Raw genomic sequence first — 27,540 nt, forward strand, 5'->3', positions numbered from 1 at the left:
TCCTCCCTATTAATCAGAATCAAGTCTAAGATAGCTATTCCCCCTCTACTCCTTCAACCTTCTTAAACAAAAAGGTTGCCAAGACAGTCCATAGATTTCTCAGTCTGTGTCCTACTGAATAAATTGCTTTTCTAACACATTTGGATAGTTAAAATTCTCTTGTCATCTTGAGACACCACCTTTGGATGGTGCTCAGTCATTTTGCTGACTGCTCAAAATGAACCATCCATATTGCCCACCTCATCTTTTGGTTTACTGTCCAACCTGAGTATTCCATGAGGCCGCAATGAAATAAATTGGGTACAATTATATAATTAGACTATTATTGTGCATTTGCCGAAAGGAACTGAATTGAGATTGTGCAGGCAACTTTAATTCTGTTTTTCCTTAATTTTAAAATATTTAACCTTGAAACCTTAAGACTAATTTATTATCATTTTTAAATATACTACTCTTCTCTTTTCTTCAAGATGCAAACTGAAAAATGTATCCACCCCTTGGGAGCAGAGCATGATTTTGTGGCAACTCTTGTCACCCTCCAGCCAGGAAGCTCTGAACTGTTCGCCACCTACAACATTTTCTTTTGTGTTGTACGACGAATTTTGTGGCACTACAAAAATAACATCTGGTGAAAAAGTCAGGAAGAGAAGTGATGCCTCAGTCCCAGGCCAGAAGCCTCCAGCCCCCCCCCCACCCCAAACCCCCGCCAGAAGCCTCTGCCTAGCAGGGGCTTCTGGAGGCAGGGAAATAGCTGCAGCAGGGTGTGGAGGGGAAAGGGGCAGCAAGCAGGCGTGTGGAGTGCAGTGACATCCAGGCAGGAGTGCAGGGCCAGTGCTAGTGCATTGGGACCAGCAGGCCCAGAGTGGGGAGGCAGGAGTGCAGGGCTGGGCTAGTTCCCTCCTCTCGCTGCTTGAGCAGAGAAGCCTGGCTCCACAGAGTCCCTGGCAGCTAGGACCCTGTGCCCCTACTGCCCTGCTCTAGGCCCCGCCACTGCTGGCCCAGGGGCACTGTTCCGCACATCTGCTTGCTGACCCTTCCCCCCACCCCCGCCACAGCCATTTCCCTGCTCCCCCTGGCACCACAGGTTCCCAGGTGCAATGCCAGGACTGCAGAAGCAGCTGGGACATGCTGCTGGAGAGGGTGGGGGGGAGGCGGAAGAGCAGCAGCAGAAGGGCAGCAGTGGCAGATGGGGGCAAGTGGTAGTGAGCAGCAACATGGAGCCAGCACCAGTGCCCAGGGGCAAGGAGCAGCAGCAGGAGCACAGAGACCAGGCTTGCAGGGACACCATAGAGGCTCTGTCTGCTGGGGGGGCAGACAGGAAACAGGCTGTGGGAAAACCCTCCCCTTCCACAAACCTCCCTGGTCACCCCCCCAAAAACACTCACAGCCCCCTGCAAAACCCATACCCATCCACCCACCCCACCCTACTAGAGTGGCCATCAGAGGACAGTCTGGTTGTCCTCCACCCTCTGTTGATACAAAACTGAGAAAAAAAAGGACATAAAGGCATCTGGTTTCATATCTATAGAGGAAAGATGACAGTAGCAGAAAGCCAGCATGTCCTCTATGATGGCCAACCTACATACCCACAAACCTATACCCATACTCACACCCACACCCTCCTACAATATACAACAGTAAGACTTCCATTTTAAGCTATTGTACTATCACCTCTATGTACACTACACAAACACATGCAAATTAAGACAAAAATATTTTTTGAAATCAAATTAACAAAAGTTGTAGTAAGCTTGATTTTTAGAATATGTCCACAAGGGGCCAGCAGGGGAGATTATGGTTAGGGGCAACCAACACGGGTCCATTAGAGGCAGGTCCTGTCAGACCAACCTGGTGGCTTTCTACGACCAGATCACCAAATCCTTAGATACAGGGGTAGCAGTGGACATAGTCTTCCTGGACTTTATAAAGGCCTTCGACACTGTCTCTCACCCCGTTCTCATTAAGAAACTGGGAGACTGTGGTGTCAACACCTACACAGTCAAATGGGTCACCAACTGGCTGGAGGGCCACACCCAGAGAATGATAGTGGATGGATCATTTTTGACCTGGGGGGATGTGGGCAGGGGGGTTCAGCAGGGCTCGGTCCTCGGGCCTGCACCGTTCAACGTCTTCATCAGTGACTTGGCCAACGGGGTAAAAAGCACCCTGTACAAATCTGCTGATGACACTAAGATGTGGGGGGATGTGGGCACGTTAGAAGGAAGGAATAGGCTACCATCAGACCTACACAGGTTACAAGGGTGGGCGGACGAGAATAGGATGGGATTCAACACTGACAAGTGCAAGGTGATGCACCTGGGGAGGAAGAACCAGCACCATACCTACAGAGTAGGGAACTCCCTTCTTGTTAGTGCAGAGGCAGAAAACGATCTTGGAGTCATTACTGATGCCAAGATGAACATGGGCCGGCAGTGTGGGGATGTAGTCAGGAAGGCCAACCACAACTTGTCATGCATCCACAGATGCATCTCAAGCAGGTCCAAGGAGGTGATTCTCCCCCTTTATGCAGCACTGATCAGGCCGCAGCTGGAGTACTGTGTCCAGTTCTGGGCACCGCACTTCAAGAGGGATGTGGACAACATGGAGAGGGTCCAGAGTAGGGCCACTCCCATGATCAGGGGGCAGCAGGGTAGGCCCTATGAGGAGAGGCTACAGGACCTGAACCTGTTCAGCCTCCAGAAGAGAAGGCTGAGGGGGGATCTAGTGGCCTGTTATAAACTAGTCAGGGGGAATCAGCAGGCATTGGGGGAGTCCCTGTTCCCCTGAGCACTACGGGAGTGACTAGGAATAACGGTCACAAGCTGGCAGAGAGCAGATTTAGGTTAGCTATCAGGAGGCGCTACTTCACTGTCAGGGTGGCTAGGATCTGGAACCAACTTCGAAGAGAAGTGGTGCTGGCTCCTACCCTGGTGGTCTTTAAGAGGAGGCTAGATGTATACCTTGCTGGGGTTGTTTGACCCCAGTACTCTTTCCTGCCATGGCAGGGGCTTGGACTCGATCTACTCAGATCTCTTCCAACCCTACTAACTATGAATATAATTTGGTATTTTTCTGGTTCAGAGATGGCAAAACCCCTTGCTGAAAGGAATACTTCGGGGGGGGGGGCGGGGCAAAGGGAGTTACTTCTGGTGGCAGAAGTCAGGGGATGGGACTTCTGGTCCCAAGATGGCAACCAAGGGGCAGCACGCCCATCAGATGGTGGGGCTACCCATGCAGCCCTTGATGGCCTGCTGAAACTCAGCAAGCAGCCCTCCACTCAAAATAACTTCCCAACCCTGCATTTTGGCTTCAACTCCAACTGTTCCTGCCTTAGGCTAGAGCTGCTCCCACTCCTCCCCTCCCCCAACCCCCCCCCCCGCATACTTCACCACTCTTCCCCTGCAGCCCCCAGTCTCCTCTATCCCCCAAGCTGCTTCTCCCTCTCTCCCTGCCCTCTGCTACACTCCTGATCTTTTCTCCCCACAGCAACCTTTGTCCCTGTTGCAGCCTACGGCATGAAACATAGCTCCAGCCTGGCCCTGTAGTAGCAGCAGCACAAAGCCAGCACTGCTGTTCAAGCCCAGCCCAGCCCAGCCATGATGTGGAGCAGGGTACAGGCTAGAGCCATGCTCCATGCCTCAGGCTGCAGCACATCCTCCTACTCAATGATGAGACAGCCATAGACGCAGCTTTTCCTCCCACTGATAAAATAAAAAAAAAAAAATATAGGTTTTAAAACCCTTTTCATACCTGTGATGAATGACGTTTTGCAGAGACACAGAAAATACCCTTGAAAACATCATAGCACAGATTTCCCTTGCTTTATGCAGGTTCTGTGTAAATTTGCTGTTATGTGATGACTTTTTATACCAAAAATTAATTATATGCGAGGTAAATTTACTCCTATGCAATCCGTGTGGTGGAAGCTTGCAGTCAGCAGCTTTGCGAGGTCCATGGTAAGGAGTGATGCACACCAAAATATAGTCTTCTGTGTGAATCTGTGCTCCTCGCTCACTGTCTGCAACACGTGTTTCTGTGGTTGCCATCCCATTATAGTAATATTCACCACCACCCTGTGCTTGTGTGTCCCATCTGCTGTTGGCGAGTACCAAAACGGTCTTGTAAAAGTGGCAGAAATGGGTCTGGTACAATCGGTGCAATCGAGGTCTTGAAATGTATCCTTATTTATTACATTGTAAAGTGGGTTCCTTTTATGCAAATTCAAGTTATGTACAGTTTTCCAGGCATGCATGCACAGCGTAAAGCAAGGGAAACCTGTATCCAACATACCAGCTCTCACCCCATTATTTTTGGGGTGGGGGGCCTGTTAACCAAGAGAGATGCTTAAACTCCCGATGATAAAACTGGTGGACCCCTAACTACTATGAAACTATGAAACATTTTGAAGTTCCCTCATGTATCTCTAAATGTAACTAGTAGCTTGTAAGTCCTCATGTATTGCAGATCCTCTCAAGCCCTGCCTAACAGAAGGTACCAGATTTAAAAGCAAGACATTTCAATTGCTTTTGGTCAGCAGCCATGTTTTTTAAAAATATCCTCTAGGGAAAGGGTACATTTATAAAACACATGGATTGCTGGAAGTAACGTTGAACTATTCTCTACACAAAGATGAACTTGTAAAAGGCTCTTATACAGAACTATGAGAACAAGAGTAAAGATAGAGTTTAAAGATTGGTGGACATTAAGAAAATACTGAATAATTCTCTTTAGGTAGAGGTCAACAGAAAAGTTTGAAAGAAAACAAGTCCATGAACATCCAATTTGAAGAATCCTCTTTTCCTTAACAAAAGACCTGGTGATCGAAAACAAAACCCACTCTTCTAAATCCCATTTTTCAGGTGAAACCAATGGCCCCACTTCCAACATTATTGCTTAAGCTCTATAAACCACCCAGCGGGTTGAAGATGACAATCTTGTGAAATTATATCAGGGCTAATGGTGTGGTTTTCCATGATAATTTTTAATTGAGCTGTGAAAAAGGAGGGGATTCAGTAGATGCATTTAAGTGAGTTTCCTGTAAAAACACTATCAAAATTACTTAATGGAATATTACTAGCTTTAAAAATTAATTCCAATATTGGATTTTATGAATTATTTCTCTCAGTGTAGCTCATCTTTTTCCTAGAAATCTGCCTTCCTAGGAATAAATCATTTTTACAAGGCATTGCATCTTTCTGAAAGGATATATGTGAGATATGTAAATGTACTGAATGTGTGCATGAAAAATTAAAATGACTTTTTGTTGAATCTGCTGACAGCAACTAATACATAGCTTTATCTTATGTTCAAAATATATTCTGAGCAGGTCAGCATGGAAGTAGCGACATGAAAAGTTAAACGATTAATCATTTAACCGGTAACTACAGTGATAACCAGCTGGCTTACCCGTTATCCTTTAACTCTGGACAGGCACCGTCTGGCAGGGAAGTGGGGGGAGGGGAAGCCACATAGTGCCCCAGCAGGAATCAGAAGGCAGAAGGACAGCAAGGAGGGAGGAAGGGAGAAATGTGGAAAAGGGGAGGGGGGACTAGTACCCATAGCCTCCTGTGAGCAGTCTAATGACCAGGTATCCTGGTTTTTTCTCTGTTAAAAATCCCAAATTCTGTGATAGAAACCCCCTAAAATTCTCTGATTAAAACCCAAAACCTATTTTTTCTACAATTAAAATGAAACACCACTAGGTATCAGTAGACCACAATGTCTTAGTCATATATTTACAATTTTAAAGCAATTTGGAAGGCTACCAGTGCCTCAATCATTATAATAAAATAAATTCAAAATACCTACATATTTTAGTGTTTGATTTTGGTTTTTATCAGGGGGGGGGAAAAAAAAAAAAAATCAGAGCTCTCCCTGCCCCCTTTGCTCAGCAGAATGTGGGTCCAGCTGCAGATGTCCCCCTGCAGCTTTGTGGCATTGAACAGCCCTAATATGCCAGTGCCCCTCATGCCTGACTAGCAGCCCCTGCTTAACTCCCCACCTGTCCCTCCCAGCAGGAGCTCCCCCCCTTGATGTAGGTCCAACAATGACTGTTTCCCCTCACTGCTTTTCGGCACTGAGCAGCCCTGACATGCAGCCCCTCACTCCAAAGCCACAGCCCCCCCAACTGTGCCAGCATCCCTCACTCCCAACCTGCAGTCTCTGCATGCCCCCAACTCCCTTTCTCCCAGCAGCAGCAGCTCCTCCTCTGCACCAGGTGGGTGTTGTGTGATGCAGGGAGTGAGTGTGGGGGAAAGAGGGGTGTGGGTGACAACTCAGCACTGCCACCACAGTGGTGATAGACAACTCCATGCCACTGCCACCCCCACGGCTGCCAGACAGACAGGGGAGAGGGCCTCACCTTGGCAGCCATGGCTGCACAGATGGTACAGGGCTCCTAGTGGCAGTGCCATCCCTGCCCTACTCCAACCTCCCATGCCAGGTCCTGCCTGCTGGGCCACAGAGGCAGCTTCTGCCAGGTGCCAGTCCAGCCAAGCTACAGCCTCGGGGTCCTGCACCTCATGGTCTATGCAAAAATCTTGGGGGGAGGAATGTGCCCCTCCCATACCCCCTCCCTTCCAACACAACAACAACGTGTGTGGGGATTTCTGGAGTTTGGCCCCCAGCCTTGATGGCACAGGGACAATCCCCAAGCCCTGGCCCTCCACCAGCCCTGCCCCACAAGACTTACCTACATGCAGCTGCCAGGGCTGCTCCTACAACTCTGTCCGTCTTTACTGCCAGTTGCATGTGTGTGCGCGCACGCGCATGTATACAGTGCCCCCTCCCCCTAAATTTTTTTCTTTTTACCTCCCTGGACATGCCTCCAATCACCCTCCCCCCACTCTCCTGAGCCCCAAGCAACTCACAGCAGGCTGGAACTCTGCCAGTCTGCAAGGGGAAACCCACAGTTTCTCACTTCAAAGGAGAAAATCCACGTGTTTCTCTTTTAAAGGAGAAAAATGCACCTCCCCACCACCCCAGTCAAAGGGTCCCCAGAAGCAATTCCTAGCAGTAGCTGTGTCCAAGCTGCTGTGTTATAGGTTAATCATTTAACCAATATAATTAGAGGAGGTTAAACCAATATTTTTTTAAATGGTATTTACATCCCTACATAGCAGTATGCTTCTGCACACTTGTGGTTAGATTCCTTTTATTTCTGACTGCCTTGGGACAGATACAGCAACTGACAATGAAGATGGGATCCCATGGGTGAGTATACATTAAATCAACCAGAAAAATCTGCTCTAACTATGAATACTTGAAATCTGTTGGGAGCAAAATGACTACCTTTGTTGGAACAACTGGAGCTTATGATAATACCCTGGAAGGCTGACCTACATAGATTGAGCGGCTGGAACAAATTTTTGAAGTAAATTGAGATTTTCCCATGGAAATAGGTAGCTACATTACCAAGTTTGATGGGAAGAAAAACATAATTTACTGCACAGCTTGCACACCTTGGAGAATCCAGCAAGCACAACTCTTAAAGAAAATTATGAAAACTGTCCAAAACCACTGATCATTGCAGATAGGTTCAGGTTCCAGAAGAAAAAAAAACTGGCCTGAAGATGAATTTATTTCCTCTTTTGCAAAAGTGCTATGGAAAGTGTCATAATATTGTAGTTTTAAGGATGGATATATAAAGCCCGCAGAGAGAGATCTGTGTGTGGGATATTTAATAAAGCCATATACAAGAGGCTCTTAACAGAGAAAAAACCTTATCTTTAAATGTGCTCTTGAGATTGGCATAACTACGGAAACCACAACCAAAGATGCCACGCAACTGCATGGAGGAGTGCCTACATAAGTAGTGAGTTATTAAACATGCAACAGAACAGCCAGTGCATGCAGTAGCCAGACAGACTATTGGTGTGGGAAAGGTCCCACACCCCAGCTAACTGCCACTATAAGAGATTGATGAAGTTGCAATAAAGAGAGACATATCCAAGCAGTGTGCCGTATTAAAAGAAATAAAGAGGAGACTAAAGTAAAGTATACGAAAGGGATAATATGTAATAGGCAGGGGCAGTAGTAACAATGAGAATGAAGTGGGTCTATATCATGTGAACAGGGGTGATCAATCAGCTATCTAGCTGACAAACAAGGTTGCTAAGAAAACCCTTAAATGGAGTTGAAGAGTCTGCAGTGTCTGTTATATCATATTCAGAATATGAAAAAATATCTTTCAGAAATAGGAAATTAAGAAATATAAGTGTTGCTATACACATACAGGAGACAAGATTGTGCCAAAGGGAGTGACGTCAGTGCCAGTAGATCTAAGTATGGTCTAAGTCTCTAAGAAGCCCTGCTTATGTCACTGTAAATGGAGGACCCACTCTGTGGGGTCATGAATGGTTAAAAAAGATTTCCCTGGACTGGAATTCTTTAAAGATGCTGCAGATACTTTCAAAGGGCCCTTAAAAAGAGTTGAACAACAGTTAAAAGTTACATTGAACCAGGCCCCTGAAGCATTCAGGTAAGACACAGGAACTTTAATACATATCAAAGCTAAGATAACGATAGAAGAAAATGCATAGGCTAAGTTTCACAAAGCTCTTCCAGCTTCTTACAGACTACATGCACAGGTAGATGCTAAACTGGATCAGCTAGAAAGGGAAGGTATATTTTAAAAAGTAGGCTGGAGTGAATGGAGTATGTCTAAAAAAATGTCATGGAATAAGGGTATGTGGAAACTTTAAGGTTACTATAAACTTTCAGTACAAAGTTGATAAATATCCCCTTCCTCAAATTGAAGATATTTTTACAACATGAAGCAAGACAGCAGAGATTTAGCAGAATCATTTAATCACAAGTTTGCTTACAGATAAAGGAAGAGATTCAAGGGTTTATCTTACCATAAACATAGAAGCACAATTATAACCAGTACAACGTGCATGTGTGTGTACACATCCACATGGCAGCCAGGCAGTGGTGCAAAGCAGCTCCCTCCACGGAAGTCTACTGGGGAGAAGCCACCACATTGGTGGGATGGGGGTAAGGGGTGCCACAGGCTACACGACATGAGACAGGGGGCCCCACAGGCCACAAAGCTGGGGGGGGGGGGGAGCATATGCACCCATAGAGGAGCACAGGGTGCAGGGCTGCAGCCAAGCCAGACAAGCTCCAGGCAGGAGCCACCTTCATGGCCCAGAGGGCAGGACCAAGAGTAAAAGAGCACTGCACTGCCACAGCCACCAAGCTGAGGCACCTCTTGCCCACCCAGCAGCAGTAGGGCACAAAACACCGTGCTGCTGCTGCTCCTCACCATGGTGGTGTGGCACTCCATCCCACGCCGACTCTCGCCCACTGGGCTACAGAGGTGGCTCCTGCCTGGAGCTGGTCCTACCTAGGTGCAGCCCTGCTGCAGGCACATAAATCTTCGGGGGCACATATCCCTCTGCCCCGCCACTGCATTGCCTATATTCCCCCTTCTCTCACACCCACTCCCTTCCTCACATACTTGAGGTGGCGTCTGTGGGTCAGGAGGGAGGGTAAACAGCATGGGCAGGGCACTGTCATATCAAGGCTGCTCAGTGCTACAAAGCAGCATGGGAGACAGCCACAGTTGGACCCACGTCCTGGTGAACAGAAGGGAGCAGAGAGGACTCTAATTTTCCATGCTAAAAAACCCAAAATCATTAATTAATTTGATTATTATTGAGGCACTGGTAGGGTTCCAAATTCCTTTAAAACTGTATATTATAGTGGCTTTTCACTTGAACTGCAAAGTAAAATGGATTTGAGGGGTTTTTTTAAAATCAGAGAATTTGAGATTTTTAAACAGAGAAAACAATCGCTGTTGATAAGCCAAGCAAGCCTACATAAGAGAAGATTAAAGCAGTTCTGGAAACCCAACAGACAAAAGATGTTTTGCAACTAAGATCATTTTTAGGATTTATTATTTGTATAAAACTTAACAACTGTATTGTATCCTTTACTTGTTCGCTGAAAACAACCGCAAATGGATTTGGTCACATGGGTGTCAAAGTTCTCCTAGAAGCAAAGAGACTGGTCACAGGGTATGGGACATTTGTTCACTTTAACCCCTTGCTTCCTTTCAAATTAGCATGCGATATATCTTCGCATGGTATTTGAGCTGTTTGTTATACATCACATACCTTGGGTGATGGTATTGTACAACCCATACATTTTCACTGTGATCACGGACAACAGCAGAATGTAATTACAAACAAATAGACAAGAAACCTCCTCTAGTAAATACAGAATCTACTGAAACTGTCCACCTATTTTTAGTTGGAGTATGCCCCAGTAACCTGAAGTATGACTGGACAAGAAACCAAGGCAGATGCCACACTGGCATTGAAGACCAAGCTCCTGATAAGGACACCTATTATATGCATGAAGGTTTGTTAGGCCTTCAACCTCACCAGGTGTCTATATAATTCAAGACAACAAAGGGTTAATTCCCCTAGTTATTGGATGGGGCAGGCTGCAGGCCAAGGGTATACCACTACCAATGAAAACTTAAACACCAAGGCAAAGGTTAACAAGAATATATTATCAAGGTGAATATACAAAAAAAAAAAAATACAACAATAGTAACTCCACAATACAACAATTAACTAGTTAACAGAGAGTTAAGATAACACTATATACAACAGGGGTAGGCAATTTTTTTGGCCAGAGCACCAAAAAACCACACAATGCCTACCTTGGAAGGTGCCAGCATGCTAGAAAAACAAAGCAAGGGCAGGGGGTACATGGCAGGATGTTCTGCTTGTGCCCCTTGCCCCCCACCCAAAGCCCCTGCCCCCAGCCCTGCTGTCCATGCCCTCCAGGCTCCATGGCTATCAGCAGCTACGCAGAACCTGGGCCAGCAGCAAACAGCTGCTGCCTCCTGGCCCGGGGGAGGCAGCAGATACCGGCAATGCTCCCTGCTGTCCTGCCCTTGCCACCGCTTCTGCAGAATGACGTTGGAACCCACTGCAGCAGGGCTCAGCTGGGGAAGCAGAAAACTGCCTGCTCAGAGCTCCCTGCTGCCCTGACTACGCTTCCCCTGCAGGCAGGGGCAGCAGTGAGGCAGCATAACCCTGTGTGCTGTGCACAATACTCCTGTGCACACAGGGGAAGTGTGACCCAGGCAGGGCCCCTCTGTGAGCTGCCTCTCTGGGTTGCACATGCTGCACTCTGGAGGGCCCAGGGGAGGGCAGCAGGGTCAGGTGCGGGTTGCTGACCCCTGATATACAGTAACAGATATAAGAAAGACCCAATGCAGGCCTGTCACCAGAGGGTGCAGGCAAGATTACTCTGAAGCTGACAGGCAAGATGGCCTGTCAGCCTGTTAGAGTGCCTATTCCCTAGAGGATTTCTATCTTTCCTCATTCTCAGTGAGTACTCAGTACCTCCAAAGGGATGGGTGATATCCACAGGTATGTAGGTGAACACAGGTGAGTCGAAGATTGCTCTATGAGTGTATGTATACCTTTGTGAATGGATGGAATTCAGCTACCCACTCCACTCAAGCATCTCTCATACTCATCACATACATGAATGAGCTGGTTTCACATCACATATTCAAGTGACTCGTTTTCTCACAAGCTTTCAGTCCCAATCAGACACAACACACACTGACATCAACTCTCCCAGGTGAGCACCACACAGACTCACAAAACACACAGACTCAATCATTTCCTCCATAGCTTTCCAAGTGACAGTCCTGACAGGTTTTATAGAGTCTACCTCATGCCACCTGTCAATCATATGCCAGAACCAATCATCAGTCAGACCCTTCCATCATTAATCTGCCCATTGTATTACTGACCAATCTGGAGGGTCGTTACCTCAACTAAGTATTCCATGCCACACTTTACACTGGAAACACGTTCTCTCCAAATTCAATTTATATAATACAGGCAGATTATGGATGCTTGTCAGTCCTATGTAGGTCAACAGACCCGTAAGTTCAAGAGTTCGCTCTCCTCCAGCCAGAGTACTACAGCTGGGGTTAACAGCATAGGGGTATGATGCAGTTCTGAAAGGTTAGAAATATATAGCCAACCCTAATTTGGTACATTTTTATGCATACAAAGATGCATCATGTATTGGGGGATGGAATTCAGGTTTATACCTACTAAAATTCTTGAGTGCATTTTCCATGATCTGCATGCAAGTTACTTAGGAGTTGTAAAAATGAAGGAACACATCAAAAGCATTGTATGGTAGCCAGGTACTGACCAACAAATAGAAACCTTGTTAAAAAATGTATATGCCCAAACCAGCACTGCCACACCTCAGGGAATGGCTGTCTACTCCCTGGCAGCAGCTTCATATTGATTTTGCAGAACCATTTCTAGGAAGGATGTAACTAGTAATGTTGGATGCCCAGTCCAAATTATTTTTACACAGAAAACTGGCCATTTCAGCAGCACAGACACTAGAAAAGTTGTGAAATCTGTTTGCAAGAACAGGATTACTAAAGCAAACTGGAACTGACAATGACACACAATTCTGTTCACATAAATTCAGAGGTTCCCAAAAAATATAATGGCATCTGACATCGTTTCCGCACCATACCACTCAGCCACAAATGGGTCAAGACCAGGTCAATAAAGCAGAAGACTACTCACTTCTTGCTAGAATGCCACAAGAAATAAGACCGACACCACCAATGCTGGTCATGGGCTGGAACCTCAGTTCACAAAACAGATTTACTAAAACCAGACTTGCAACATGTTGGAAATCACCAGCTAAGGCTATGACAAGGGGAACAGGCACCCCTCAGCATCTACCAGTCTGTCAAAGTGCAATTTACTTGGGGAGTCAATACGTGGCAGCCTGTGGTTGTGAATACACAAAACAGGTCCATTATCTTACTCAGTTTAAGTGGTGCCTAACAATGTTTGACAATGCCACACTGACCAACTACAGGAGTAGGAATGACTGCCAAACAGTACAGAAGCAACAGCTGAAACCCCAAATGATGTTGGGCCACTGACTTTGCAACCTACAGCGACAACTTGTAATGCTACATCTTAAATGCTAACCTGCCAGGATCTAACTATGCTGAACAACCTACATCTGATGAGGCAACATCCAAATCTGACACAGATGCAGGCTAGCCACCTCCTTAGAAGTGTGTTCAAGGGAAGGAAGGATGGAATCCCACTGAAATATAAAACTGAACCCAATGTCACACATCCTCAGGGAATTAGTTAAAAAGATGATTGACATTACCCAAAAAAAAGAAAATTCAAGCCAGGATTGTAGTTTGTGCATTGTCACTATCATTTCAAACAGGGGATGAGATGTGAAATATCTGAATGTATTGAACATCTCTCTCCCTATCCAAACAGGATGATGTTGACCCTGGTCTTCCACAGATTCCTTCCTCTTTGAGGCATACATTCATGCCATTTAAATAAACTCCTGACACAAGTCAACCTCAGTCCTCCACGATGTACACATTGAGAATATAACCCTATTTTTTGTTGAATCCGCTAATGGCAACTAATGCACAACTAGGCCTGGCAGCATTTACACTCACAGATGAACAGAAAAATATTTTCATTGGTAATACTCGAAATTTATAGAAAGGGGACTGATAACAGGGAACCCTTACCCCTGTTACTGGACAGTGGAGAAAGGGTGGGGGGGTAGACAGGAAAACAATGGGTGGTCTTATGACTCATTTATCAGGCAATTAGCTGCTCATATGGCCTAATTACTCATCAATTAAGCAAATCAGCTGCTCCTTCATAGGCACAGGAGAAGCCAGCTAGGAAGGTAACAGGCTATTTAAATAAACCCCAACCCAAAGCCCAGAGAGGGGAAGGTAGAAGAGTATCTCAGGCTCTAGCCCAGTAGCAGGGGAGCCACTACCTCTTCCCACATTCCCAGAGCTCTAGGAGTGCCTTCTGGTCCCTGCCCACCTGGCTCTTTCCTGAGGAATGAACAGGATGATTTACAGCAGGTGAGATTTATTAATCTATGGAACTTTACTTCTTATATTTTGGCATGTGATTTCATAAAGCTTTTAACAGTATATTATTATTACAAAATTACCTGACTCCTCACCCCTAATTTCACGCAATCCTGAAATTTAAAAACTGATAAAAATCAAAATAAATGCATAAAAATAAACACTGATTTTAGTTATCGACATTATTTAAAAAACTAAACACAAAAACAAACAAACAAAAAAACAAGTTCTGCCTAGTCTGTGCATACCTGATGTTCAAAATATATTCCGTGCTGGCCAGTATGGCAGCACTTACACTTGTGGCTTAGAGCCATTTTATTTCTGAATGCCCTTGGGTAAATACAACAGTTTCTTAAACATGCAGAGGGGTTGACTGACAAATGGTCTGTTCCCTTTTCATCACAATTAAGTAAAACTAACTGCTTAAGTGTGTAAAGCCTTTTTTTCCCCCTATACAGAGCCATGCTGTTAGCCTTGATTTTTTTTCTCTTTTTTTCCATCCTTCAGGCATAGGGAGACTCTACTGTTGTTCTGAGATCTCCAAGGAATGAAAGATTAACCACACTCCACAACAGAACCATCACAATTCCTGGATCTTACACCTGCAGTTCCAGAAATGTAATACATCTCATCCAATGCACCAAATGCCCTGATGGAAAATATGTAGGAGAAACCAAACAACTGTGTACCAGAATGAATGCACACCAAAAATCCATCAAAGACAAAAATATCCAATTACCACACTTCTTGCAAGACAACCACTCCTCCCCACCCAACCTCTCAGCTCTAATCATCAAAGGAAACTTACAAAACGTCTTTTGTAGACAAGCCTACAAACTTCATAAATTTACTGGATACAAAAGTGTACTGGCCTCTGGCTGCTTTACCACTCCAATCAAGAAGAGCACAGACCATCTGCAGATGCTTCCTCAACCTAATGAAGGGTGTTTGTGCCCAAAAGCTTGTTTTATTAGAGTTGGTCTAATAAAAGATAACAGATTTACCCAAAGAACCTTGTCTGGACTCAATATAGCCATTGGGTTCATGACACATTACAACCTACCTGACATCTGATTCACCAGGGACCTGTCTGAACTTATTATTTGCTTCCCCACGCCTCCCCTCCCCTCCTTCTCTATTCTTTGTTTTCCTAATTTCCAGCTATTTACATTCTCAATGACATCCTGTCACACAATTTTTTTTATTCCTTGATCTCAGAACAGCAGAGTCTCCCTATGCCTGAAGAAGGTTATTTGTACCCAAATGCTTACAAAGAACTTTGTTCCAACTACTCAGTTGGTCTAATAAAAGATATCACATCTACCCAAAGAACCTTGTCAATCTTTCTTAGGGAAAATTTGCTGTCTGCTCTATTTCAGCTCAAAACTTTTAGCTGTTTACCACAGGCTCCTTAGCTCTTTTTAAAATTATAGATCTACTCATGTAGACCAGTCTTCAGCAGCAGGTAGGGATTCAGTTGTAGTTAAGCAAGAAAAGAGTGAGAAATCTGAAGATTAGGCTGTCCTTGTTATACTCAGCCATAACTCTGGGAAAACATTTTTTCTTCATTCTGCTTTACAAAAACGAGGTGTGCATCATATTTGGGGGTATACTGTATGCAAAGAAAAATTTTATAATACTTCTGATTGACTCGTATTTTGCAGTTCTTAAGTCAGATAGGAATCAATAAGCCTGGCAAGTAAACTTCTGACTCCAGGACATTTTCCTGAGAACAGTTTTGGCAGACTGCCTCATTCCTGATTTTGAAGCTGTGAATTTAGGGCAAATTCAGGGTAATCCATTAGTTAGGTCTAAGATTACTTTGGTTATAAGAAACAACTTCAGGTTGTGGTAAAGGCTGCTAGAAACAACAGCTCCAATGATTCAACTAAGAAATTAGTTATCCTGATAATATGAAAAAAGTAAGAAAAAATTAAATCAAAATGCCCTTTGGAAAGAATTTGGACTCGACGCCAGAAGAGAAAAATTATTTCTACTTTGAAAGTCAGTAGGAGTGCACAATGATGAGATTAAAGGCACATATCAAAGCCCACATCCTTAAACATATTTGGGAGAGAGATTTTTCTGCCATTCAGAAAATGTTATGGAATCTCCATCACAAGAGGGTTTTCAAAATGTTTAATAAGCACTAGTTAGGGCTGATCCAGGAGTAGCTGGAGAGCACTATAAAGAGCAACAGTTAAGGAACCCTCTGCAACATGAACTGCTGGGAGATCACAAAAGCACTGCGGCCCAAGAAGGTATACATATTGGAGAGGACCACAGTCAGCAGAAGAATGAAGCCAAGGTCCACATGTAACTTCATAGATTTCTAGGGTCAGAAGGAACCTATTAGATCATAGAGTCCGACCCCCTGCTCTGGGCAGGAAAGAGTGCTAGGGTCAAGTGACCCTAGCCAGGTGCTTGTCTAGATTCATAGATTGTTAGGGGCTGGAAGGCTGAAATGGTCTTCCATGACTTTAAAGCCATTGGTCCTGGTCTTCTCCAGGGATGCCTTAGTGAACAGTTCTTCACCAAGCTCTTGATGCACTCCTCTGATACAGCGGTAAACCGCTATCAAGTCCCCTTTTAACCTTCTCTTCTTTAGGCTAAAGAGACCCAGGTCCTTCAGCCTTTCCTCATATAGCTTGCCTTGCAAGTCCCTGATCATATCGGTGGCTCTTCTCTGGACCCTCTCAAGTTTTTCCGTGTCCTTATTGTAGTGTGGCACCTAGAACTGGATGCAGTACTCCAACTGTGGTCTCACTAGTGCTGAGTACAGAAGGAGAATCACTTCCTTAGTTTTACATGAGATGCATCAGTTGATGCACACCAGTGTTGTTTGCCCAGCTGGCCACTGCATCATGCTGATGGCTCATGTTGGTCAGTCATTACTCCTAGATCCCTTTCAGCCATGGTGCAGGTCAGGCTGTCACCTCTGAGCCTGTATGCATGTTGAGGGTTATTTGGTTCCGGTTTGCCCAACTCTAGAGCCTGTTCAGGTCTGCCTGTATCAGCAACTTATCTTCTGAAGTAGCCACACTGCCCCATTACTTGGTGTCATCCACTAACTTGGCCAGTGACCTTCTCATTCCCACATCCAGATAAATTGATAAAGATGTTGAAAAGCACCGGTTCAAGCACAGACGCCTGAGGGACACCACTTGGTGCCAGGACAACACAGATCCGTTCATGAGAACTCTCTGGGTCCTACCCTGTAGCCAGTTTCCCACCCCCTGAACTGTTGAGCAGCTGAGCCCACAATCTTCCAGTTTTCCCAGAAGGATATCGTGGGATACTAGATCAAAAGCCTTTTGGAAGTCTAGGTATACAACATCTACCTTGTCTCCCATGTCCAGGTGGTGAGAGACCTGGTCATAGAAGGAGATGAGATTGGTAAGACAAGACCTACCTGCGACAAACCCATGCTGGCTGTTATTCAGAATCTTACCTTCCATGACAGTATCGCACATAGATTCTTTAATGAGCTTCTCAATGATTTTCCCTGGGATAGAGGTTAGGCTGACTGGCCTATAGCTGCCCGAATCCTCCCTCTTCCCCTTCTTAAAGATGGGCACAATGTTGGTGCTCTTCCAATCCTCAGAGAGCTCCTTTGTGTGCCATAAATTGGAAGAGGATGGAGTCCATCCAGTCCCGCTGACTTATATATGTCTAGCTTTTCTAGTTGGATGCTGAGCAGGTGCAATAACAATCTGCTTTTGAATACCTCCAAGGTAGGGGAAAGCACCATCTCCCTTGGAAGCCCATTCCATATTTTGGCAACCCTCACTGTTAAGAATTTCTTCCTGATGTCCAATCTAAATCTACTCTCCTTCATTTTATGGCCATTGTTTCTAGTAAGCCTGAGAGGCACCTTGGTAAACAGAATATCCTCTATTACCTGTAACCCCCCACCCCCATGAGTTTGTAGACCACCACAAGATCAGCTCTCAGTCTTCTCCTGCAGAGGCTGAAGACATTCAGGTCCCTCAATCTGTCTTCATAGGATCTTACTCGCAGGCCCTCAACCATGAGTAGCATCCCCCTGAACCTTTTCTAGGTTATCTACATCCCTCTTGAAGTATCGTGCCTAAAACTGGACACAGTACTCCAGCTGCGGCCTGACCAACACTACATAGAGGGGAAGTATAACCTCCCTAGAGCTGCTTGTGATGCACCTACTAATGCAAGAAAGAGTGAGGTTAGCCTTACTTATTACCTTGTCACATTGGCGACTCATGTTCATTTTTTAGACTATGACTCTGAGATCTTTTTCCACTGCTGTGCTACTTAGAACAGTACTTCTCAGTCTATACGAGCATTGGTGATTCTCTCCCCGCAGGTGCAGCACTTTCCACTTACCTTTGTTAAATTGCATCCTATTCCAATTCACCCACTTCCCCAGTCTATCCAAATCTGCTTGAATTCACTGACTACCCTCTAGTGTGTTTACTATACCCCACAGTTTGGTGTCATCTGTGAATTTGGCCAGAGTGCTTTTTTCACCCTCATCCAAATCCCTAATGAAGATATTGAACAGTACTGGTCCAAGGACAGAGCCTTCGGGGACGCTACTGCCCACATCTCTCCAGGTAGAAACTAACCCATCCAACATCACTCTCTGTGTGCATCCCATAAGCTAGTTTTCCACCCACCTGACTGAAAAAAATCCACATCACAACTACTTAGTTTACTTGTAAGAACTGGGTGCAACACTGTGTCAAAAGCCTTTTTAAAATCCAAGTAAACAACATCTACCTCTACTCCTGCATCTAAGGACTTTGTGACCTGGTCATAAAGAGAGACCAGGTTAGTCAGGCAGGATCTGCCCAATATAAATCCATGCTGGTTGCCCCACAGCACTGTATTACCTGCTGCCCCGCCCACCCCACACAAATGTAATCCTTAATGATTTTTTCTAAGGTCTTGTGAAGAATAGAAGTGAGGCTAACCGGCCTATAATTACCTGGGTCCTCTTTCCTCTCCTTCTTGAAAATAGGGGCCATATTGGTCCTTTTCCAGTCCTCTCAGACTGGTCCTGAGCGCCATGAGCACTCCAACAGTTGTGCCAGTGGTTTCACTATGACACCACCCAATTCCTTTAGTACCCTTGGGGGAAGATCATCAGGGCCTGCCAACTTAAATACCTCCAGGTATTCCTTCACTAGATCAGTGCAAACTATTGGTGGAGTGGTCTCTCTCTCATGCTAAAGTCTCACTGGGAGGTGTGTTTATATCCATGTCCAGGAACAATGATGCAAAGAAACCATTTAAGAATTCGGCTTTGCTCATCCTATCCATTATGAGTTGCCCTAGTCCATCCTGTAGCAGCCCTATGTTACCCTGTGCCTTCTTCTTTAAGTGCATAACGATCAAGAACGACTTTTAATTACCTCTAATCCTAGTTGCCAGCCTGAGTTCTGTTTCTGCTTTGGCCTTCCTCACTGCTTCCCTGCAAGTTCAAGCCAAGCAGGTATATTCCTCCTTGGTGGTTGCCCCCTGCTTCCACAGCCTGTAGGCCTCTTTTTCCCTGCAGGCTCTCCTGGATTTCTCTGCTCAGCCAAGGTTTCTTGGCTCTTCTGCCTCCCTTTGTGTACTGGGATAGTACCCCTCTGCGCCTGCAGGATCAGTCCCTTGAGGAACTCCCACCCTTCCTGGACTCCCAACTTACCAATGTTATTATCCCTCAGTCCCATTCTAACTAACCTCCTGAGCTCATTGAAGTTGGCCTTCTGGAAGTCTAGCACTTCTGTCCAACTAGTTATCATTCCCACTTTGTGCCGGATAGTGAATCCCATCAACAGGTGGTCACTATCTCCTAGGTTACCTTGCGCTTCACTACAGTGAAGTGCTCCCTGTAGTTTTAACAAGGGTGTAAAAGGGAATGACTGAACCATTCTATGTCAGTCCCTTTATGCAGATGATAAAGGGTACCAAATCCCTCTGGGCTTGCAAATACTAAAACCTTTTAGCAATTTTTGCCAACAAGAATGCCCAACCATAAGTAATTAGAACACTGCAGTAATTACTTTGGTTGCAGATCAAGTCTATATAAAGTAGATAACAGACTTTCATTATACTGACTAGGACCAGATTTTCTTCTATTTGTATGTTTGTTTTATACATAATGGTCAATGGGATAAACAGAAGAGGACAGCCTTAAGTTCTATTGAAGCAGTGCTTGATTTTACTCCAGCTGAGGAGGGCAATTTAATGGTACCAGCTCTCAATGCTTTCAGAGACAGAGCCTAGAGGTCCAAATACTACATGATGCAGAAACCTACTATTGAAAGTTTTTAGCACTCTTGAGGCTCCAAATTTTTCTGTGCTACTTGATAAAAATTCTAAACCCTCTGATCAGTTATTGATTGTGTATTCAATGCATACTTTTACAGTGTTTTCCAAAGGTTCTGCCTGGAGAAACACCTTAAAAGAAAACAAACACCCTACAGTTCCCTGGCTTCTGCAAATGCATTATGCTCTCTCTGTATTCACTGCTTGACTGACTAAAACCACCAGCAAGAGGATGAAATCCTTAATTAAGCCCAGGGCAGAAGATATTTGCAATCTACTGCACACTGCAATTACCCATACAACAGATGCATCTCCCTGACTTCTCATCTGAAGATAAGTAATTATAAGACATGAACTATAGCATTTTAGGACCTTTACAGCTCTCCATTTTCAAACTATGGAATTGGCCTATGTAAAAAGGAGTTATGGCTCCTATCTAGAAGCAGTTTTCTTTGCCCAAGTAGGCCTAGTCAGATTAAAGAGCTACAACAGTGCCAACTTTTTTTTTTAACCCATTCTGAAGCCTGAGAAATAAATAGTTAGCACCATTCCTGGCTCATATGCTTCTTACTACACCAGCTCAAAAACTAGAATAGCTGTTCTATAACAACAGTGTTTTGATGAATGGGTCTCAACTTATATGCCTGGTCAGCTGCAAAAACAAGCACAAGAAAGACCAATCTCCATGTAAGCTAGATAAAGCATGGACAACCAGGGATGTACCTAGACTCCTGGCACCTCTGGGCAAACTTTTAAGATTCTTCCCCCCTCCCCTTGCTTTGCCAGAGATAATTGTTTTTGCCGTATTTTATTTAATTTTCAGGCCCCCTTTCTGTCGGGGCCCTAGACGGCTACCTGGTTCCCCCATGCCCATGTCCAGCCCTGTAGGCATTCATATGGCCCACAGGCTAGATTCAGCTGGTGGAGCCATGTAATCTGGTCACAGACATGGAGGTTGGCAACAGGGTGCTCTCCCTGGGCTACTGCAGGGACAAGCCTTGGGTCTTGTGCCTGGGTCTTGGCATCCACTGCCTGCCCCGAATCCAGCCTGCAGCCTTAAAAGGCTGCCAGCTACTGAAACAAATAAAAGCATATTCCTAACCCTTGGTATTTCAATGGACTATATCATTTTAAGAGCCGTGATTTTAAAAGTGTAATGAATCCTGGGTGAAAAACCTTTTCCCACCCCCAATGTGAATTGGTTTTACCAAGCTGTCCCAATTTTAAAATATTTATTTACCTTATATCTACTGTCCTTCATATCATAACCCAAGACCACAAATCTATATTAATAAGCAGAGACTACATACAGGACAACAACAAGCATGCAAATAAGAGGCATTTTAACTTTCTAGTCACTGTTCTCCCAGAAGGAACCATCTATTATTCAACATTTTTGCATTAAAAGCAAACAGTTTCCAGCTAAATGGTAAGATCACGCAACATCTTAACTTTCTCTTGATAACAACAACAGTGTATTACAAGCATTTTCAGTATAAGAGGGGATATATTTTCAGTACATCTTCAAAAGTCTCACTAAAGACAATACTAGATATTCCCTATATCATTTTAGTTTTATTAATTGTATTGTTTCTACCCTGCTGCTGGTTACAGTATGAAGAACTCTACTTCATTTTCATTAGTTTCAGAGCTCAAAAAAAATTTTTTTTAAAGTACTGAAAATAGGAAACCCCAATGCCCATGAAGCACAGAACATATTTGGGACTCATGATTTCACTACAGGAAGTCCTTGACTTACAACATTTCAAGTTACAACATTTCGTACTTACAACACTTATAAACTGACACCCTGCTTCAACTTTACGATGTCAGTTTCAACAACGCTTGATCCGATGCAATGCCATGCCAGCAAACAAGTTTGCTGCGTCACACATCTCCCTACAGAACATCTGTCCAAACTTCCTTGGACACTTTATGAAAGCAGACAAGACTCCAGAAAAACCTGCAGCCAAGACTCCTGAGAAGTCTCTAGCCAAGAACCCTTCAAAAAGCCCAACCAAGAGCCTTTCAAAAAGTCCAGCAAAGTCACCTCAAAGAAGTCCTTCCAAATCAATGTGATTGCTATTTACAATATAAATACGTTAATGTAGCTATATTACTCATGTATAATTGATCAAGTACAAGATTCTGAGGTATTTTTGGTGAAAATAGGGTATTGGGCCCTGGTTCAGGAACCAATCCCTCATTTATAACATTGTTTCTTATGAGAAAATGGTTCCAAGTTACATTTCGACTTAAGATGCAGTTTTCAGGAACCAATTGTGTTTAAAGTCCGAGGACTGCCTGTACACTATTTTCAACACCACAATATTTGACCATTTGGTCCATATTCATAGCCTCTGTTTTATTTTTTGCAGAGTTTTAACAACTTTAATATTTCCAGTTGAGTGTTATTCCCATTATAGAAGTTTAATAAGCTACCTTTTCAGTCTAACTTCCGTCATAAAACTGGTGGTTTTAGTTTTTGATACTTGTTCTATTAAACCTGATGAATGGGTTCCCCCCCCAAGCGTTATATAAAAATGATGCAAAGATTATGGCAGTAAGATTAATGGAGTATTAGTCAATAATATAATAGTTATAGCTATATAGATCCTTCCCGGATATGAAGTAGAGATTAAATTTAAAGTGGAGAGAATATGTAAGACACATAAAATGTATTATTTCTGGATTGATACCTTTATCATAGACAGTGGCTTACTCTTGGAACAGGTACTGTACTGGTAAAAACTTCACCAATGCCACCATGTCAATCCCCCTTTATAAATCCTACCCCTTCTCTCTGCCCTCCCTCCCCCCCGCAACTTTTAAGCAACCAGTTCCTTTCATTTTAAATTTTGAATTGTGGCAGGACATTAGGTATGAATAGCTTTTACCACCTTACAAGTACAGGTTTCCCTCACCAACCACAGTTTTGAGTATCCACACTTACTATTCTACATTTTGGCTCCCACGGTATACAGTTTTGAGTAACCACAGTTTTCTGTGGCCACCTGCCATTTTTCCCATAAGCCTTTTGTCTTGCTAGCCATGGTTTTGCCAGCCACAGGAACTTTCAGGAACCTAACCCCAGTGGTTGGCAAAGAAAACCTGTATGGACCCAGTTTTAAGTATATGCTTTATCACTACGCAAACCTTTATTCCTTTCATATAAGTGATATGGCTTCACGAGTCAGGCACAGGAGATTTGTACATGTAGACATTTAAATTTCAGTAAACAGAGCTAATGTAATTTGTGACACATGGAGCTTTACTGAGGAATGGGGAATAAGCCTTCAATATGCCATCTAATCAGGATTGTTTTTGCCCTTGAAAACTACCTTTTATGAATCAATGTCAAAATATACCTGCTTCAAATTATTAACATAATACCAGTTGACTTTGTTCAAGAAGGCATTTTAGATAAGAAAATCTTAATTGAAATGCACTTGCTTCAGAATATTTAGAATTTGTGTTGGGTATCAATGAAAAATTAATGCTAAACATTTAAGTGCAACATAAGAAAATTCTCTTTGAGAAGCCACCTTTTATCTAGGGATTTTTACCAGTCAGTATTGCATGCACCACCAACACACTCAGATTCCACTATATATTGTTTGAGTACACATAAACATTATTTGTATCTGTAAATTTAATTTCTCTAAAGAAGTTACAACAGAAAGATTAACTTATTCAGACCTTCTGACCAAATTTATTCTATTCCCTTGCTCTGAATTGTTTATAGTTTTCTAAAAACATCATTGCAGCACAATTTTTTTCAAAACTGGTCTCTTTCCATATGTAATCTTTTTTAAAAGTTTGAATAAAGTGATTTAGCCATTTTTAACAACTGTCTGGTTAAACAGAAATAAATCAAAATCACCTTAGAGAACAGGGTAAAAATCACTGAAACCTCAATACAAGCTCGTGCTCCTTTTAAAGAAACATCATAGTGAACTACCTAGGAACGTCATTTATGTAAACAGGGATGCTTGTTTTCATTATACAACTAAGGCAGAAATCAAGGTAGAGGTGCACCTCTGGGCTAACTGAATCAGAGATGCAGAAGCTTTCATGAGCCACAACTCACTTCATCTAATGCCAGCTAAGTTAGCAAAATGGACTTTAGTGAAGCGCTTCAATAATCCATCCATATACACAGGACTTGATTCATGGTCACAACTACTAGATATAGTTAAAAAATGATAGCAATCACAAAATACATCAAGATATGTTATTGTATAAATTTACATAGCTTATTCCTATATGGAAGGTCAACTATACTATGTACAACAAATACATGCAAAACCTCTGCTTTAACCACATAAAAGTGCAATGTTCTTTGTGATCAGGGCTGTTTTAGAGCAGGAGTGTCAATCATGTTTGGCACTGCACGCCAGAGGACTCACAAGTGAAGGCAGCAGCACTAATCCTCACTGCAGCAGCTACTATCTCAGCATTGCCCAAGAACCCAACAAGTTAATGCTACAATGACATGCTGCTTCTCAACTTCTCCCCTGCCACTAATTTTAGTTACCAAAGGCAGCTAAAACACCCATTCTGGAAGTGGGTAGAAATCTGGGGAGGGGGAAAAGCAACTTGGGCAGCCACAAGGATTTAACAGTGCCATTGCAGGGGCTCCACCAGCCATGGCAACAAGCCCCATGAGCCAAATCTGGCTCATAGAAGTGGACAGTCAGCCTTCAAGAAGCCCTGCAGGCTAGATTTGGCCTGCAAGCCATGCGTTTGCCAACCTTCTTTTAGAATTTAAACAAGACTCCTGAAAACCAGCTACCAAACAAGACATTGAACAACTACTATTGGTACAACCAGATTTAAGAATTAAAGTAGTTTTTAAAATTATAGGGCGTTTATACACATGCTCCAGAAGTGGAGGGGGCTTTAATTAAAGCAGCACTGAGAGCCCAGTGTCTCATGTATTAGCATATAAAGTGCCCCCGCTGCCATTTTGATGTGTGGGGACACTAATATAGGATACATGGGAGACTGCTGGAGTGCAATAATTGCCACCATGCTCTGGCAAACTTAATCAAATTTGCTCCAAGGCACTGGAATTCCAGTGGGTCAGAGCAGCCTCCCTGTTCACATGTAGGCACTCATAAAAAGTGGAAACCGAACACTTCATCGCTTAATTCTCTAACACTTGGTCCTGTAATTTTTATGTCAACTAGAAAGGATGACTATTTCTTATTGGCTAGAATATCATTATGATCAGCCCTACTATAGCAATAACGACCACAAAACCTCATAGATTTACTTTTTAAAGATTTCCTCCTGGGTCTTTTTTTTTTTTTTTTTAAATGCAGAAATATTAGCAATGTTAATTTCCTAATTTTGCTGCACGTGCTGAAGATTTAAAAATCTGTGGTAGCTTTCATAATTTAAGGTAAGTGACTGGGTTATTGAATTTTAGCAGACCTTTTCCTCTCCCTAAAACACTGGTCACTACACAATAAATTCAATGTCATTTTTAATTATTGTTTGCTTTTAATTACTCCAGTTTCACTCTCCATGCTTCATGTCAGATCCTTAGTTGTCCGAACATAGCCCAATTATCAGGATAAAAACAAAAGGGAAAGAGGGGGAAAATAAAAACAAAATATTTCAGACCTTCCCTGTACAACTTAAAATGCCAAAAAAAAAACCCAACAAAAAAAAAAAGCACGAGCCCATATTTTTTGTTTTGGAGATCACCTTTAAATGACTGGAATAGAGATGATGTCCATATTAAATACATTTACAGAAAATACTGCATAAAAATTTCAAAGATCGAATAAAATAGAAGTCTAAAGTGAATAAGCACACTCCAGCTTCGTCAAGGAAATGGCATCCATCTCAAAAAATGCAAGGCATTTTGAGGAGTTATCTACTTTTCTTGTATGCTGTACCAAGAATTAACTGCCATAACTGCAAAATTATAAACAATGAAAGTTTCTTCTTTACTTTGGATACCTGACAAAGCTTTGTGTATAATCAGTTCCCCCCACCTGCACGGGTCTTTCACAACACAAGAGGTGCTTATTAAGGAACCACAAAATAAGACTGGACCAGAATGGAAGATGTGCACTACCTGGAGACACATTTTGAAGTTTATGAGCCCGCTTTAAATCAAAACATACCCTTCCAACTTGCAGATGGCCCTTTAAAAAAAAATAAACAGAATCTAAAACACATTTATAACATTCCCCAGAATTTTAAAGGTTCCACAGTTAACAAGACTGAAATAAGACTAGTGGTACATAAATCCCAAAACCTAGGGAAAAAGGAGTCCATAATATACTATCAATACATGCAGATGCCCAAGAGAATAGTAATTATTACATTAAAAAATAAAAGAACTAACTTCCTCACTACCATATTTTCAAGCAATAGGTATTAGCCAGAAGACGTATTACCACACACTCACATATAACCCACAGCTTTTTCTCAACTGCAACTGGGCAAAATTGGGGCGTACATTATTGGCAAGGAAAAAGACTCCTCACAAATCTGGTACTGGGGGGTGAGGTAAGGGTGGAGCAGTGGTAGCATTAATTACCCTGGCTCTGGGAACCACTACAATTAACATTGCCACTGCTCTTCGCTCCTCCCCAAAATTCCCAACCTGTGGAAAGTCCTTGACCCCAGTCACATGCTGGACTGGGACAGCGCACAGGGCTGTCCTACAGCTGGACTTGGTGCACCAGGTCCAACCCACCACATGGTCCTGGACCCAGCACATGATTTCAGATCCAGAGTGGTCAGTCTGGCACCATGTACAGCCAGTGCTCAGGGTTGGATTTAGCCTGCAGCCTTGCCCTGCCAAGTAGTCCCAGTTTCAGCTTGCTGAATCCATCCCCACTGCACAGCACGTCAGATCGGGCTAGCCCCAGTCCTGGCCTCAGAAATCCCCAGATAGCTGGTACTTATCTGTACTCCAAGGCAAGTTTCCTGCCCCCCACCCCCATCCTGGTGCCTTCCAATAATAAGGGGCATATTATGCAAGAAAATACACTACTAGCACTGTAACTTTTAGATAGCACTTTTGACCTGTAGATCTGCCTTATCTTCTTAATTATTATCCCTCTTTTACAGAAGAGGAAGAAAGGTGATTGGTGGTGGGGGGAGGGGGGGGGAAGAACAGTTAAACAAGCTCCTGAAGGACATTTAAAAGGCATAAAGGAACACAACTCTGGTTTCCCAAGTCCCACGAACTGCTTCCTTCAAGTTTCACACCCAATACTTCCCCATATCTGCACCAGGTTTTGAAACAGACGATTGCCCCAAAATTCTGTTTTGCAATT

At 43.6% G+C, this 27,540-nt stretch overlaps 1 protein-coding gene across 3 annotated transcripts in view; it reads right to left on the reverse strand.

Moving 5' to 3' along the window:
* UBE2W (ubiquitin conjugating enzyme E2 W) overlaps positions 1–27,540 on the reverse strand; it is a 58,474-nt gene that overhangs the window by 29,791 nt on the left and 1,143 nt on the right. The window contains exon 1 of one of the 3 annotated variants that reach the window (XM_090040189.1): positions 6,692–6,710. The exons of the other annotated variants lie outside the window; for them this stretch is intronic. The gene's annotated coding sequence lies outside the window, so the exon portion shown is untranslated. Of the gene's footprint in view, positions 1–6,691; positions 6,711–27,540 lie in introns of those variants that run through there. 3 annotated transcript variants of the gene reach the window in all.

This window comes from Crocodylus siamensis, chromosome 3, assembly GCF_052110815.1.
Source record: "Crocodylus siamensis isolate JL-2025a chromosome 3, ASM5211081v1, whole genome shotgun sequence".
NCBI lineage: Eukaryota > Metazoa > Chordata > Crocodylia > Crocodylidae > Crocodylus > Crocodylus siamensis.